The sequence below is a fragment of the Gallus gallus genome, chromosome 1 (genome assembly GCF_016699485.2).
Source record: "Gallus gallus isolate bGalGal1 chromosome 1, bGalGal1.mat.broiler.GRCg7b, whole genome shotgun sequence".
Lineage (NCBI taxonomy): Eukaryota > Metazoa > Chordata > Aves > Galliformes > Phasianidae > Gallus > Gallus gallus.
The window spans coordinates 111,789,307-111,804,784 of record NC_052532.1 but is presented as its reverse complement, the minus strand read 5'-3'; the positions used below and the strand labels follow the sequence as shown (position 1 = coordinate 111,804,784).

Below are 15,478 nucleotides of genomic sequence, written 5' to 3'. Positions count from 1 at the left end.
TTGGTCAAAGTCCAGCAGCACATTTGTGGAAGAGATGGGAGCTGGATACAGTCCTTTTCTTACTTGGAAACTAACTTGCAATTACAGCTGTCATTGCAAAACACACAATATATCTTTCTTAAATCTTCATTTTTTTTCCTTCCCCTCCCCCCCACCCCCCTCCTTGCCCTGTAACTTTTTCTTGCATCCATTGTGCTGCAATTCTGTGTTTTTCCCTTTATAGCAGTTAGTTTCTCAGCATAGTCCCTGACCACAAATACTTTTGAGTGGAACATCTGTTTCTAATGCGCTCTCCAGAAATGTTACTTTCTGCAATATTCCACTCCTCTCCCAAACGATATTTTTCCACTTATGTTTGCCCAGCATAGCTTGAAAGCAGATCAATATCTGAAGCAACAAAGAACCCAACTGAGAACAAAGACTTAGAAAGACACGCAAGTGATTTCCCAGGGCTCCAGGTGGCTGCAGGAGGGTAAGTTTTCAGCCCAGTCGTGCAGGCAGGGATACTGTGGGGCTGTCTTCCTCCTTCTCCTCTTCTTCCTCCCCACTGCTCCAACCAGCTGCCATAACTGCACAGCCAGATTCAGCTTTCCCTCCTCGTGATCGCACCTTTTTATCAGTTCTTCACTAAGAGGTGGACCCATCCAAATATTTAGAGAAGGAAACGCAGCTACTCAGCCCCTTCTGTTGTTTTTCACTGCCGTTACAGCTGATTTAGAATTATTATGATTTAGAATCAAAATTATTAGCTTAGAAGCTGTCCTGCATTATGAGAGTAAACAAACCTTCACCTGCTTGCAGGAGAACTGCTCTGTATAAAGAGGCTGTGTAATTGGTAAAGTGGAGATAGAAGACAAAGCAGGAATGTTTAATGTACTTTAAGGCTTGGGGAACATGAAAAACCAGCTGAACTCCAGAAAAAAAAACTGTAGTGCACTTCTGGTATGTTTGTAATACTGACGATGTAAATAATATATGACTTCTGGAAGAAGTGTAGAAATACGTAAAGTTTTATAGAGGAAGCATGGAACACATGTGGGAGATTCAGATGCATCGACATTCATGGGCTGGGTGCCAAGCACTGCAATGGTCCTGCTGTAACTGGGGCTCAGGGACTGAATTACTTTGATTGCGATTCATATCCTAAAAGGGTAAATTGTGCACTGCCACAACTCACTATATGATTTAACGTCAGAAAAACAAAGGTGATGGGAGAGGAGTATTTGTTATTTCGTTATGTTATCTTTACAAGCTATCATATAAGCAAATGTGGTCATGGTTTCATAAGAATGGGTGGGCACCTCACAACTGGCAAAGAGAGCCTGTGTGAGGACAAAGGAGCAAATCAGGAGCTGGGGAGGCTAGGAAGGCCAGTAGAGTAGCTAGTGGATGAGAAGCTGAAGCTGAAAGCCTATTTGGCTCCCAAGAGCTGGCCTCCTGCATTTTTGTGTCCTCAAAACCTACTGGCTTGCTACCTGGGGATGGAGGCTTGCTACCTGGGAGGCAGAGCTAGGATCTGGCTCTTCCATGCAGATGCCCTGCCTCCTTGCACATACACTCCCTTAGATCCCTCTTCTTCATAAAAAAACCAAACCAAACCAAACCAAACCAAAACAAGAGGTAGATGAGAAAGTCCCACTTCAGCCCTTGCCTCCTGCTCCCAACTCACCCATGTTGTAGTGTTTCTCCCTCCTCTCAACTCAGAGGGCATGCTTTATGCCTTCTTCAGCATCAGGATCTGCAGCTATCCTTTTCTCATCTGCTCATCCATCCATTTAATGCCTAGCATGACTGCAACTGTTTGCCATATGGGCCAGTCTCTTGATATTTTTCTCTGGCCTGAGTTTTGAGTCAGTAATGAGCAGTAAGAACAATTATAGAAAAGTCTGTCACACTTGAAAGAAAACAGAATTATAATTTTTATTGCTCCAAAGCCATATTCTTAACGTAGATTCTTGGACACATAAGAAAACGTTTACATTGGGATTTTCATCCAACTGTGATAAAGTGACACCAACAGTACAGACATTCCCTCTGTAATCATTTTCATGTTTTTGATGCTATTTAGCACATGGTAAATATGGTGAAACAGAGGAAATGATTTGTATTGCTGGAGGTCAGTAGGAAGTCCAATAGTTTTACAAAACATGCCCAGCAAACTATCTGGCTAGGACGGTCACACCATTGAGGTCTATTTGCCGCCTTGCATAGTAGCCAGCAGCCTCTTTGGAATCTCTCCTGAAATATCTCTCAGCTTGAAATCTGGTCTTTAATTGCTGCACTGGTGCAGTGTACAGCCCATGGAGCAAACCTTTTGTACTGGGCTGTACTGTCACTGTCACTGCACAGCCCTATGAGCACAGTGGCTGTTGGGAAGAGTTTTTATTGCAATGGAGCTCTGCTAGGCTTAGAAGATTGGTCCCTATGGTCTATATAGAGCAGGGAAATCCTGCAAGGGGCAGCTGTGCAGGAAGAGCTTCTCAGAAGTCAAAAATGTCAGTTCAGATACTGAAGCAATTTAATAATTTTCTTTCATAAGAAATACTGTGACAAATAATTTTGTCCTTGTTTATTAAAACCATTCTTTGGCTGGAAAAAAAACAACCTCGCAGTTTATAGAAATAGAGTTTTGTGGAAACAGTGTTTTGAACTCATTTAGACATAGCTGGTGAATTTTAATTATAGATGAACACTGACTTTAGCACTTTTTAGTCATATTTTACTTGTCTGAAAGCGCGGTGGGTCTGAGTCAGCATGTTGCACAGCTGCCTCCAGCTCAGGGAGGAGACTGGGCACAGCAGACCCTGCAGCTTCCAGATGTTGTGCTCTAGTTTCTTTTCAGAGGCCTTTTGTAAGCCTTCTCGAGACCTGGTGATATACTGATGAAGAACATTTTATTTAAGGGAGAATCTGGATGATAAAAATGACTAGAAACAGAACGATTTCCATTGGTCTGACTGAAGGGCATCTCCTTTAGATGAAGCACTGAGTTTCTTGAAGGAAGGCAGGTGTTCAGATTTCATTAAGGTAAATATTTTAAGCTGTTGTCTTAAGGAGAGATGGCTGCAACAGCAAAATTGCCTTGTTTTGAGGGAAATGGCACAGATCAAAACAAACAAACAACCTCACCCAGGAAGGAAGGAGTGTGATTCTGGCAAACACTGCAAAGTCTTTTTTCCTGTGGAGTAGAATGTTGAGGTTTTGGACATGTGTCTAAAAGAATGACACTTTGGAAGGAGAGGGAGTAAAAAAAATGAAACTGGACATGGGTGCAGAATAGTGTTTGCCACACTGGGACGGAGCACAGAAATGCAATGAAAAGGGTGGAAATAAATTTGTCTCTCTTCAAGCTGCAAAGTACACACACTACGTCTTAAAACACTATCAGTGGATATATTTTTGACAAAAGTCTTGTTACTTTACCTGTCACTCTGATTTATGCTGCTTAGAGAACGTGGATCTGCAGTCAGGAAAAAAAGAGGAGAGCCATATGGCAGACAACCGTCAAACAAACCAACGCACGCAATATAGATGACAAACGCATTTTGTTCAAACAAAAGGAGCAGAAAAACAACCACATCCCCCTTTGATACCTTTATAAGCTTTCATAAAAGAGTGTTCACCTGGCTTTCTCCTCTCTTTAATCCTTTTGAACAGACTTGCTCTACGAACATGTGTGCTCACGGTATTTCCTAATTCAGTCAGGTTTTGATAAGATTACAGTTCACAGAGATATATATGGCCAACCCTGTGAATAACTCTGGGACTGGCATCAATTTTAGGTGTTATCACTGTATTTTTATGTAGCCGAAATGTGCTACAGAAAGCAGCTGACACGCAGGGGCTGTCATACAAAAAGCAGCTGCTATAGGTCACCTGTATGTTCATCCATGATAAAAGGACTAACTTAATCAGAATTTTCCATGGGTGCGGTAGGTCTCACTCCATGCAGGAAGACTTGTGTTAATTGATTGTGTTAATCACATCCTTCTCTATTCATCATAATCCTACATTTAATTTTATTTAGATTGTACTTTTCCCTTGAGGAACTGTGCTTGATATAAGCACAGTTAGACTCAGTTACGTTTCTTGACCTAACAAGGAGAATAGAAGAGTGCACTGAAGATGTGACTCGGTCCAAAGGAAAAAAGAACAGAAGGGAGGAAAGTAAAATCTGGTGCAAAAACTGAAGTATTGTCTTGGGCAATACTAAATAGGTATGTTTATTCTAGACATTAAAGCAGACAGGAGCAAGTTCTTTCACACTGAGGGATTTGAAGTGGCAGCATCTGCTCCCATGCTGCTGCATTTTCTTCTCCCATGGGGTGAGTGGCCATGTCCATGCTGCTGAATGGGAGCAGCCACAACTCTGTGCTGTTTCTGGACCAGAAGTGAACACTGTCTGACAGAATGCTACTAGATGTGAACCTGAATTATTTCAGGATTTAAGAATGGGCCATGACACTGTTCAGTTTTCTTGTCCTGATATAGCTCATGGGTCTCTAGTCTATGAGTAGTGTATTTTTATTGTGTAAAGTCTCTCTTCTTACAGAATGTGGTAAGGGAAGGCTGCCAGATGGGAATTCTGGATTAACCATTGTATTTCCTCCCTTTCAAAACCTCAGTTCAAATTCTTAGCATTATGCTAATTTACTTAATATAATTTGCCTCAGCCTCAATTTAGGATGGAGGGATATTAGCCCAGTAAAATCCTGGAGGAGCAACAACAAAAAAGCAACAACAAAACAAACAAACAAACAAACCCAAACAAACAAACAAACAAAAAACAACTAGCCTTTTTCATCATCATTTTTTGTAAGTGAGGTAATTACCAGAGATTTAGAGTAGGTAATTTTACCCTTGACAGTAAATCGGCAATGATTTGTGATGAGACAAATAGACGTTCAAGCTGGACAGAGAACAGCTGAAGTAGAACCTCAAGAGATTACAAAAGAAACCTGCTGATGTGCAGGTTTCTGACTGTCTGGTGTCAGCATTAAGCGACACTATTCGGGTTAAACAAGTATTTTTTCTGTGTGGAATAAAGCTTAGCTTCCAAATACCTACTTGTACCTGGTGAGCAAGACATGAGAATTTGTGTAGATAGATATAAATGCCACGTGTCTGATCAGCATGCCTGAATCTTAACCTATTCCCCTACTCTCCATGTTTAGCTGGTTGCAGCAATTAACCAATTTATAATATAGTTGTAAAAGAACAAAGCACAGGTTGTTGTCACACATAAAAGGGGGGTAAACAAAGCAGCAACCTTAATAAGCTTTGATCATAGTCATCCCTTACGATCTGGAATCCAAACAAGGGTGGTTGCAGGTGTTAACCATGTGTGCTCTGCTGTACAGTCACCAGATACCAAGCAGTGATTTGCTGGGGCTGCCTTCATTCTTGGGCGACAAAGCATGGAAAACTAAATAGTACAATATAGATCACTTCTTAAGCCACAGGGATGTCGATGGCCATGCACCTTTGGTGGAAATCCTCCCTCAGGGCCTTCACTGAGCTTCCCTTAATTTCTTGCCACCAAAACCCAGAAACATCCCAGAGGCAAATAGACTCTGGTGCTGACTTTTATCTTGCTCTCCCTTTCGCCTTGCTAGTCACATGGGTACTCACTGCTACCCTCCTATGGAACAGAGATGGTCCAGCCTCACTGCCTGCAGATTCTCCTGCAGAACGGGCTTCTTGTGGATTCCTTGTTCTCTCCACTCACACTATAATTTCACCTGAGGAGTCTCTTGAGATCTGTGCTTCCTTTTTCCATAGGTATGCCATGCTGAAAGCTGAGGGAACTCAACATACTTTGCAACAGGCTGTAGAAATTCAACATTTTTTTATTCTAAGAGAGTTGCCTTTACTGATGATGCATTTACTCTTCTTGTTCTCTCCAGGCAAGTCTACTAGTAAGCTGATAATATTTAATCCTCGACCTATTCACAGATAGATAAGCAGGCTGCTACCAGGTCTAGTCTCCTTAGCACAGTAGCATAAATTATAGCACAATACAATACTTTTCTAAGCATTTGAGTGGTTCATATGATCCCAGTGGAGTTAATAGAGATGTTTCGAGATATTTCTTGTGTTATAGAAGATTAATTTATTTTTATTAATGTATCACAACTTTGAATGTTGTAATCATGTCCTAGCTCCAGGAAAATGCTGTGATCCCTGTTCCAAAGCTCTTAAAATTTTATCTTTGGCATGAGTCAATTACTGAGATTAAAGAACTAATAGAGTAAGTGGGACAATAAGGGTTTGATGAAGAAGAAGGTTACAGCTATGAGATTATCTGTTTTTTTTAAGATCTTTTTTTTTTCTCCTGTTAACATTAGATTAGAAGACGCTCATATATTGGCATTCAGTGTGTAAACTTCAAAGGAAAAGTCTTTGGGTAAGCAAAGAGTGAAGAGAGTTTTTCAAGATGAAACATAAAATTTTCTAGATCTCTTTTTGATGACACATGAAAAAACAAAAGTAGAGAAGGCGGTTCAGATGAGTTTTAGAGCTGAATGCTGAAACGTTGGCCTTTTGTAATGTCACGCTTTGTCTCCTTACTGCTTTCCACCTGTCTCCTTCCTTTCTCCCCTCCTATCCCCCATCCTGAGTACAGACACCACCAGAGTCATTGCAGCTGTGCAATGTCCACTTAAAGTTTCAAACTAGATCCAACCAGACAATGGCACAGTGAGTGTATAGCAAACGTCTTTTAACTTTTGAATTTAAAAGAAAAAATAAAGGCAATAGTGGACTCAGTCTAGCCAGAAATACGGTAAATACTGTCTTTTTACTTAGTTCTTCCCTTTTTAAAAATTGCTTTGGCATTGAACTGGGTGCTAATTTAAAGCAGAAAAATCACCAGCTACTTCAGTATAATTTGCATCAATTAGTCACCCAGAAATTGGTGCAATTCTATTTCTTGATCCTGCAAAAAAGCAATAGCCTAAGGGTCTCTCTAAAGTGAGACTAACATGCAGTCACAATACATTGCTAAAAATATCTTGCAGGTGAGAGTATCTGTGTAGGTCATGGAAAAATTCCACTCTTTGAGAAGAAAGGAAAAGAAGGTATATTAATGAGTAAATTCATGATTGCTGTTTTTTTCCTTTGGGAAGTTTTTTATTTTAGGCATTTAAATATGAGGATATTCTTATCTAAAATCCTAAAGGGAGAAGGACAAGGAGATACATGGCAATCATGTATAAGCAAATCATAGAATCATAGAATCACAAGGTTGGAAACGACCTGCAGCATCATCTAGTCCAACCTCCTTCCCATTCCCATTGGTACAACAAGCTACTAAACCATATCTCGTAGCTCCTCATCCAGACACCTCTTGAACACTGCCAGGGACGGCGACTCCACCACCTCCCTGGGCAGGCCATTCCAGTACCTGACCACCCTCTGAGACAAAAAGTTTATCCTGCTGTCTCACCTAAACCTCCTCTGGTACAACTTCTGGCCATTTCGTCAGGTCCTGTTATTTGCCTGGGAGAAGAGGCCAAACCCCTCCTCATCACAACCTCCCTTCAGGAAGTTGTAGAGTGCAATGAGGCCACAGGTATCAAAAATTTCTGACTACCATTTCCCCCATTACAGCTGAAGATATTCTGGTAAAGAGCCAATAATTCCTATTCACAGCAAATTGCAAGAGAGTGAGAGGCAACAGAGTTGTGCCCTCCTGGCTGCCTTGCCTCTTGACTTTGACAGATCAATTGCCATCGAAGGGCCAGCCATGCAAATGCTCACCCCATCCTTGTGCCTGTTCGGCCCAATGAAGGACTGATGATTTAGATCATCTCTACACATTGCTTGAAAAAGAAAATAAAAGAAAAAATAACAGAAGAATCAGCAGTTCACAAACAGTGATGGATTTGAGGATTGATGGAGTTCACTCACTGCTATTTGGGCTTCTTAGTGTTTACGTGTTTCTTACATATATATTGCATTTGTGTTTACTTATTTTTTACTTCCAGGCCTACTGTTTGTAAAGGAGTTCTGTCAGAGTGCACTTACCTTCCCAGTTCGTCAACTTTTTCTGAACATATGATTTCTTAGATGTAGACCAGTACATGCAAGAGCAGCCATAAGGAACAAAGATGCCATTCTGGGAATGGGACAGGTCACTGGTTCTTACGAAGATTTAATGGGCTTTAAGATGGCAGTACTAAATCATAATTATGTAATTCCACACTTCTGCCTAGTCTCTGTGCTCAGGCTGGGAGGCAGGTATTGTGGTTGTGCCTGTGATGAAAGCATAAGGCCCTAGAGAGAACCAAGTGTAGGATTTTGTCAGAAATGCTCCCGTTCCATCAAGAGGAGGACAAGTTTGTAGCTTGTGGGAGAAGAAACAGCAAAGTGCTTAACCTCATTCTTTGTGAACTATTCCTCTGCTCTTTGTTATTTGCTGTGTGGACACCTAATAATTTTTTGGCAAAGATGAAACTGCAATTTCTCTTTTGATTTATATTACCTGGAAATCGAACCAGAGCATCCAAAGGGTAGTAAGGCTTCTATGGCAGCTCTCTGGAGTCTCGGTGGCTACAGTGTGTCTGTCTATATGGAAAATATTTTTTATAACATGTATGCTATGAGGACTAAATGGCAACATGGGCTGTCTGCCAATAACCTCAAATCTGTAGTGACAAGTAATTCCTTGCAAACTGAGCTCCAGCCTTCCTCGCCTATATAGACTGTCAATTGCTCTGTGATTTACTAAGAGTAGGTACAAAGCATATTTTATTAAGGCAACATCTTCCACTCAAAGCGTGATTCTTAAAGTAAAATGCTGACGTTTTACTCGCTGGCTCCCCAGCACCTCTCTGGCCTACTTTTAAACTTGATATACAGTCACGAGTGCAGGTCTTCATCACTTGCAGTAGCTTTCAGCATATGTCATTGCTAGATTTAGCTGCTGCTCTCCACATATCATCAAGCATCTTGAAGCAAATTCATTACCAGAAGGCTGGTGTGTGTCCTTGCTACATTTTCCAGCTTATCTAAATTGCTGAAATAGTCAAGCAACATGCTTTTAAAAGTAGAAGTCCAAAAGTATCAAGCTAAGTTTCAGCTGGTAGGTAAGTAAAGATGCAAAGGACATTTACCATTTGCTCCTTATCAAATCCTGTAATGGAGATAATGGAACATCACCATGAGAAGGCCCTCACTGTTTTCACCAGAAGCAAACAAAACTAGTGAAGTCAGGTAAAGGAGATCATGACTATATTTTATTAAATGTTGTAACCGTTGCCATGCGTGAGTTTACAAGTCTGTCATATGAAGTACATTTGAATCTTTCTTCTAATTGCATTTGGAGCAGGCCCTGGGAGACTGCAGTCCTTACGCAGCTTTCTGATGCGTCGCACATTGATGTGACATCCTGGTGTGGCAGAGAGAAGATGAGCCTCAAAAGAGATATGAAATTGCCCAACTCAACATTCGATATGGAACATAAATGAATGTCGAACATGTATGTATGCTATATATTTGCAGGCCTTTAGTGCTGACATGCCACAACTCCCTGGACTCAGCAGTGAAGATGTTCAAGCCCAGTGCAACAGGACCATAAGAAAGACATTGAGACCCCTCACTACAAGAAAGACAGTGAAGCCCTAGAATGTGATCAGAGAAGGGCATCAAAGCTGGTGAGGAGTCTGGAGCACAAGTCTTATGGGAAGCAGCTGAGAGAACTGAGGTTGTTCAGTCTGAAGAAGAGGAGGATCAGGGGAGACCTTATCACTGTCTACAACCATCTGAAAGGAGGTTACGGTGAGGTGGGGTGTTGGCCTCTTCTGTTACGTTACAGTGTTAGGATGAGAGGGAATGGCCTCATGTTGCACTAGAGGAGGTTCAGGTTGGATATTAGGGAGAATTTCTTCTCCAGAAGAGTGCTGAGGCACTGGAACAGGCTGCCCAGGGAGATAGTGGCATCACTGTCCCTGAAGGTGTTCAATAAATGTTTAGATGTGGTACTAAGGGACATGGTTCAGTGGGAAAATATTGGTGGTAGGTAGACAGTTGGACTGGATGATCTTGGAGGTTTTTTTCCAGCCTATGATTCTAGGACTTGGGCAGGTGGGTTAGAATCTTGCCGCTCAACCCCTGCTGCTTGTTTCTCCCTAGTCACATCCTTTGTTTGCCCAGCATATGATTTTCGTTTTATGTGCTTGCATAATGGAGTAGATTTTGTATGTACTTGCATGGAAAATAAGTAGCTTTTGATTTGTAAGATTGTAAGCACAATGTAGGTGGTTAAACAGATCTAACTGTAGGCAGCTGCCAAAAAGAGCGGCCCCACTCCCTTTCCCTCTCTCCCTAGGGGAAGATCGCGTGCTACAGATGCTTCCTTTGCACCTGCACTGTTGTGCATTGGACACTGTGCTGTGCTGGCTCAGGGAAAAATACTCAGACGTTTAACCTGAAATGGTTGCTCATGCTGCTCGTATACCATGAACTTCTCATTCACAATAAGTACATGGGCTGCTTAGGGGCAAAATGAGGACTAGCCTGGTTGTTCTTCTATGTGTTCCAGTTCAGGAAAGCCTGGTGTTCATCAGCCACAGGAGTGATGATATCTGTGGCCAGGGGATATCAGCATTTATGAAGACAGAATGTTGGAGATAGCAATCCCACAGACTGCTTGTTTTAAATTACTCTCTAAATTACAGACTGATCTTACCAATTGCAAGTAACCCTTTAAGAAGTGATTGGATTGTACCTGGACAAAACACAAAGAGAGAATGGGTCTGTAGGAATGGGAGCATCCTCAAGACAGCATTCTATTTTGTGCCTTGCTTGAGAAGCTGGCAAGCAATTATGGTGTTTGAGTTCAACATAACTGCTCAGGACTTCCAGACTCTTAAGGCTCTGGCTGCTGCTCTTGGAGCTGCAACAGATCCTGACAGCACTTACAGCTGGATGAAATAAAGGGAGCAGCAACTGGAGCCAAGCCAGGATGCAGTTAGCAGAGAGATAGTTTCCTTTTCATTTTTATTAATTTGTTCCAAGACAGTTTTATTAAACTCATTCTTACTTAACAGACACTGCTCTAGTTTTCAGGACTTCAGGCTGACAAGAAAACTATCCCACTCACAAGGAAATGATGATCCTAAAAGTCTGTCTGTTCCTGTGGAGACCAGCTGCAAGCACCCAGCTGCAAGCTCAAGACTGGGGTCCCTGCATGGGTACCAGCTCTAGCCAGCATACCTCATGATGCAGCAGGTCTGCGTGTGTTTTACAGAAGGTTTTCTCAAATATTTGACAGCCAGGAACAGTGGAGGCCATGCAGGAAAAGCCAGACTGACTTAGTGCTATAGCTCTGTGCCATTGCTGGGACTGAGTTCCCTGAAATTTAAATGAAGGGGGGGGCTGTGCTTCCTGGAAACCCTAATACAAAACTATCTTTATTTTCTATGTTCTTATGACTAGCATGAACTACAGAGAACCCTGCCTAGCAGGTAACCTCACACGAGGAGTACACCTAAATACTGGAAACCCCCCAGGAATTTTGTGGCCATCTATCAGCACTGACACATAGAAACTGAGGATCTGGAGCACACCTGCAGCCACCTGGAAGCCAGACTGTGAGAAAAGAGGCTCCTGAAGGAATATTGGCAGCTGCTCCTGGACAGTGCTACACTGAAAATGTTGCTGTGATGAGAAAATTGGAGGCCAGAATGAGGATGTGAAATAATGTTGATCTCCGGCAGTTACAAACTGAAAAGGAGGAGCTTGAAGAAAAACATCAGGGGACCAAATGCTGGGATATGTGCATTGAACATGGAACAAGATATTCCCGCATGCTGGAACTCAGTGTGTAAGTGAAGCTCTAATGTTAAGCACAAAACAGGGGAAAAATAAATGTACCTGTAGGGAAGGAGTTGTAGGTGCACACTGAAAGTATGAGTCTGCCAGGATTTCCCTCTGAGGCCTGGAGAAGTACCAGGCTGCATTGTAGAATACCCTGAGTTGGAAGAGACCCACAAGGATCATCAAGGCTAACTCCAGGCTCCACATTGGACCACCCAACAACCAGACCATACCTCTGAGAGTGTGCCCTGGGCAGCCCGCTCCATGCCCACCGCCCTGTGGTGCAGCCCCTGTCCCTAACCCCCAGCTGCCCCTCCCCTGACACAGCTCCATGCCGTTCCCTCGGGCCCTGTCGCTGTCACACAGAGCAGAGCTCAGCGCTGCCCCTCCGCTCCCTGTGAGGAGCTGCAGCCGCCATCAGCCCTCCCTTCAGCCTAAACTTAATTCAATTTGTATTTGATTTGGTCAACCAGCCCCGAAGCCTTCACAGTTATTTGTATTTCAGAGGAAAAATGGATTACTGCAAGCTGCATCAACTGACCTAACTTCTCTGCAAAGCTTGTGCCCCTTTGTGCTTAAAGGACTGTGTGTGGGCAGCTGAGTTAATTCCTGCATCCCAGCTGAAGGACAGTAACCTCTGGCTGAGGACAAACCTTTGTAACAGGTGTGCAAACTGATTGCCTTGTAAGCAGTGCGAACCACTCTTAAACCCATCTAAAGTCTTAGAAATATGTTTCTAGAAATGTCTTTTATCTTGCTGTTGCTTGATTGCACTGGCTTAAAATTTACCTTTCAATCAAATTGGTGGAATTTCACATGTATTCTTCTCTTCATGCTCGATGGTTCTCAAAAATTAATACAGCCTCAGTCTGAAGATGAATGAACAGGAAAGGAAAAGGTTTCATCTTTGACAGTAAGCCTGAGTGTGACTCTGATCTTTTCCAAGTTTAACCTAGTGCAGTGTCACTGATATCAAAGAAGATGTGCTCCCTTTATACAGAAATAAATTTGATCAGTGGTTAGGCTGTTAATTTGGCATTTCTCTACCAGATGCAAGGTTTTTATAACATTACCAGCTTCTTAATAGTTGAAAAATGAAACTTTACATTAGTGTCAGGTTTGCGGGGGAGAAGCAGAATGAAGAATGGAAAAAGATGATAATATTTGCCTACAGCAGACAATTGAAGAGCAATCTACTTTAACAGTGTCACCTATATAATTTCTCCTGTCTACCATTGCCATAGTTTTCCTCACCTCAGGGGCAGAGTTGGCATTATTTAGCAGAGATCCCAAATTCTCTCTTGTTTCTGTGAGGTGCTCTTTTAGTTTTTTCCCCCAGAAACAAAAAGTAAAGCCACCCCTGGATTCTGTAGAACAGCACAAAGAAGTCAGCACATTGCTGGCAGCAGAGAGTCGAATGTTGTTGCACAGCCACTGCCTTTCTACTCTTAGGCAACAGAGTGTGGTTTTTATTTTTATTTTTTTTATTTTTTATTTTTTAGTTTAATGTCTGTTAAAATGTTTTCTTATGTTTAAAAAGCTTAAACTCCTCACAAGTTTGTACAAATACTTTCTATAAAAACATGTCTAAAACAATATATTCTCTTTGGATAAGGTATGTGCAACTTCATCTGCTTGCCACCAGCTTCTGAAATTGAAATGTGGTTGTGCTAACCTGAATGTCTATTTGAGAGCAATTGCTCCTTGTGCAATCAGTCAAGATACCTAATCTACTTGGCTTGTGGCTTTTGTTCCTGTTACCTTGCCAAGTATCCCAGATCTTGGTTGATTTTGCTCCTCCTGGAAGCTGACTACAGAGATCCCATTGGCTTCCATGAGAAGATGATGTGCATCTTCTTCTAAGGGTTCATTTTCTGTATACACTATTTTATGGCCCCAGCCTGTGACAGATGCCTGTCTATCAAAGACACTGAGGATTTATAGATGCATTTAGGAAAATTTTATGTACACTCCAGCATCACCTGTGCTTCACTTAAAACATAGAGAGGGAATAACTTCTGAGCATGTGTAAGAAATGTAGCCTTAAAGCTGCTGGATTTCATCCTAAACCTTTGTCTTGCATTTTGTAAACAGCGAAGAGTAACAAGATTTTCACTCCTGCTGGTAGTTGTGAATAGGATAAATGATCTCCCAGAGATGCCTGTTGACAGATTCCTATTTTTAGCAGCTGCCGGTTTCGACTGACTTCCTGGAAATCTCACAAGGTTGCCAATTGCTTTGATATCTAAAAATTGTATTCTTTTAATCATCCTCCTTAGCCTCTGATACTGATGTCGGTGTTAGAATTACGTCCATGGATAAACATAAGGCTAATTTACAGAAGGTGTAGGTATGACTCCATGTTGTCTCTTTTGGAGTCCTAGGCAGAGGTGTCAGTTATATGGGATAAAACCATTAGGCAATTCTTGGTGTTGATTTGGCTAGTTCTTGCTATTTTATTTCAAGCATTTTTATTACGCTGCATTTGTTCGGCTTACAGGAAACTACCTTCAACACTACCTTTAATACAGCTCCTAGATGCCCTAATGTATGAAATGTAAGACACAACAGAACATTTATATTGTAAACTCTGTATAAGAAATTCTGAGTTAATCATAACAACACTTTTCATTCCACTACACTGTTACAAGCATATCCTCCCCTGGCATAGCATTAGAGATTACTCTAAATGCTTCAAAATGAAAAAAAAAAAAAAAAAAAAAGCTAAAATGCTGTTATTAGTCTGTCTTTTAGTGCCAATATATTTTTTTCAACAAATCCCGTGGTTTTGGTAATGGAAAACATCCTCAAGTCTGCTTTACTGCCTTAAATTCAGCCCAGGCTGTTGTGACCAAAAGTCACCATCTATTCGACTTCTCTGTGATCAGCTACAGAATTTAGAGCTGTAGAGGTCAACTGTTTGGCTGTCTGTCACAACTGACATGTGCAATGAGAGTCTTAACCAACAGCTTCAAAGAGGGAGCTACTGGTACTGAATGCCAATGCACTATCAGCCCCAGAGTTTCAGCAGCCATGCTAGGATATCTGTCTCCATAACATATATCAGATTTTTTTTTACAAGGATTGTATATTATCTGGGTGTGTAATTTAATTATTCATTTCTAATCCCTGAAGATGCAGAGGTCAGGGACCTGGAGGTTTGAGAGGGGCTCAGGTTTGAGAGCTGGAGGTAGAGCAGAACTCATATCTGCAGGAGTACACAAATGGGCAGCTCAGCATCAGTAGCTCAGGAGACACAAACTTCTGGTGGGTCAACCAAAATAGTACAACAAATTGCCAACATGTTCATAGAGTCATAAAAACAGATAATCCTTAGAGTTGGAAAGGGTCTTTAAAGGTCACCTAGTCCAACTGCCCTGACATGAACAGGGGCATGCACAGCTAAAAGTTCCAGCAAGACTTTGAATATGACTTTTTAAGAAGTAAAAGGGAGAAAAGTTAGTCAGCTTCATTATCGTGAAGTCTGGTTGTTTTTTGTTTGTTTGTTTGTTTTTTAATGGAATATGTGATAAAGTCAGATACTTTAGCACCTTCCATTGCACTAGACAAATGAAAAACCTTTCAGGAATTTCTCTCTGCTTTTCTATCTTCAGTGTTTTTGTTCATAAGCAAATATTGTAAGTAATCAAGTTGATGA

General features: G+C 41.6%; 1 long non-coding RNA gene across 1 annotated transcript; it reads left to right on the top strand.

The window, feature by feature from the left end:
* Window positions 1-272: 272 nt before the first annotated feature.
* Window positions 273-14,529, top strand: LOC101749987. The gene is made up of 3 exons (XR_005843957.1): window positions 273-472; window positions 9,332-9,780; window positions 11,440-14,529. It is a non-coding gene; the product is annotated as an uncharacterized LOC101749987 (long non-coding RNA).
* Window positions 14,530-15,478: the final 949 nt, after the last annotated feature.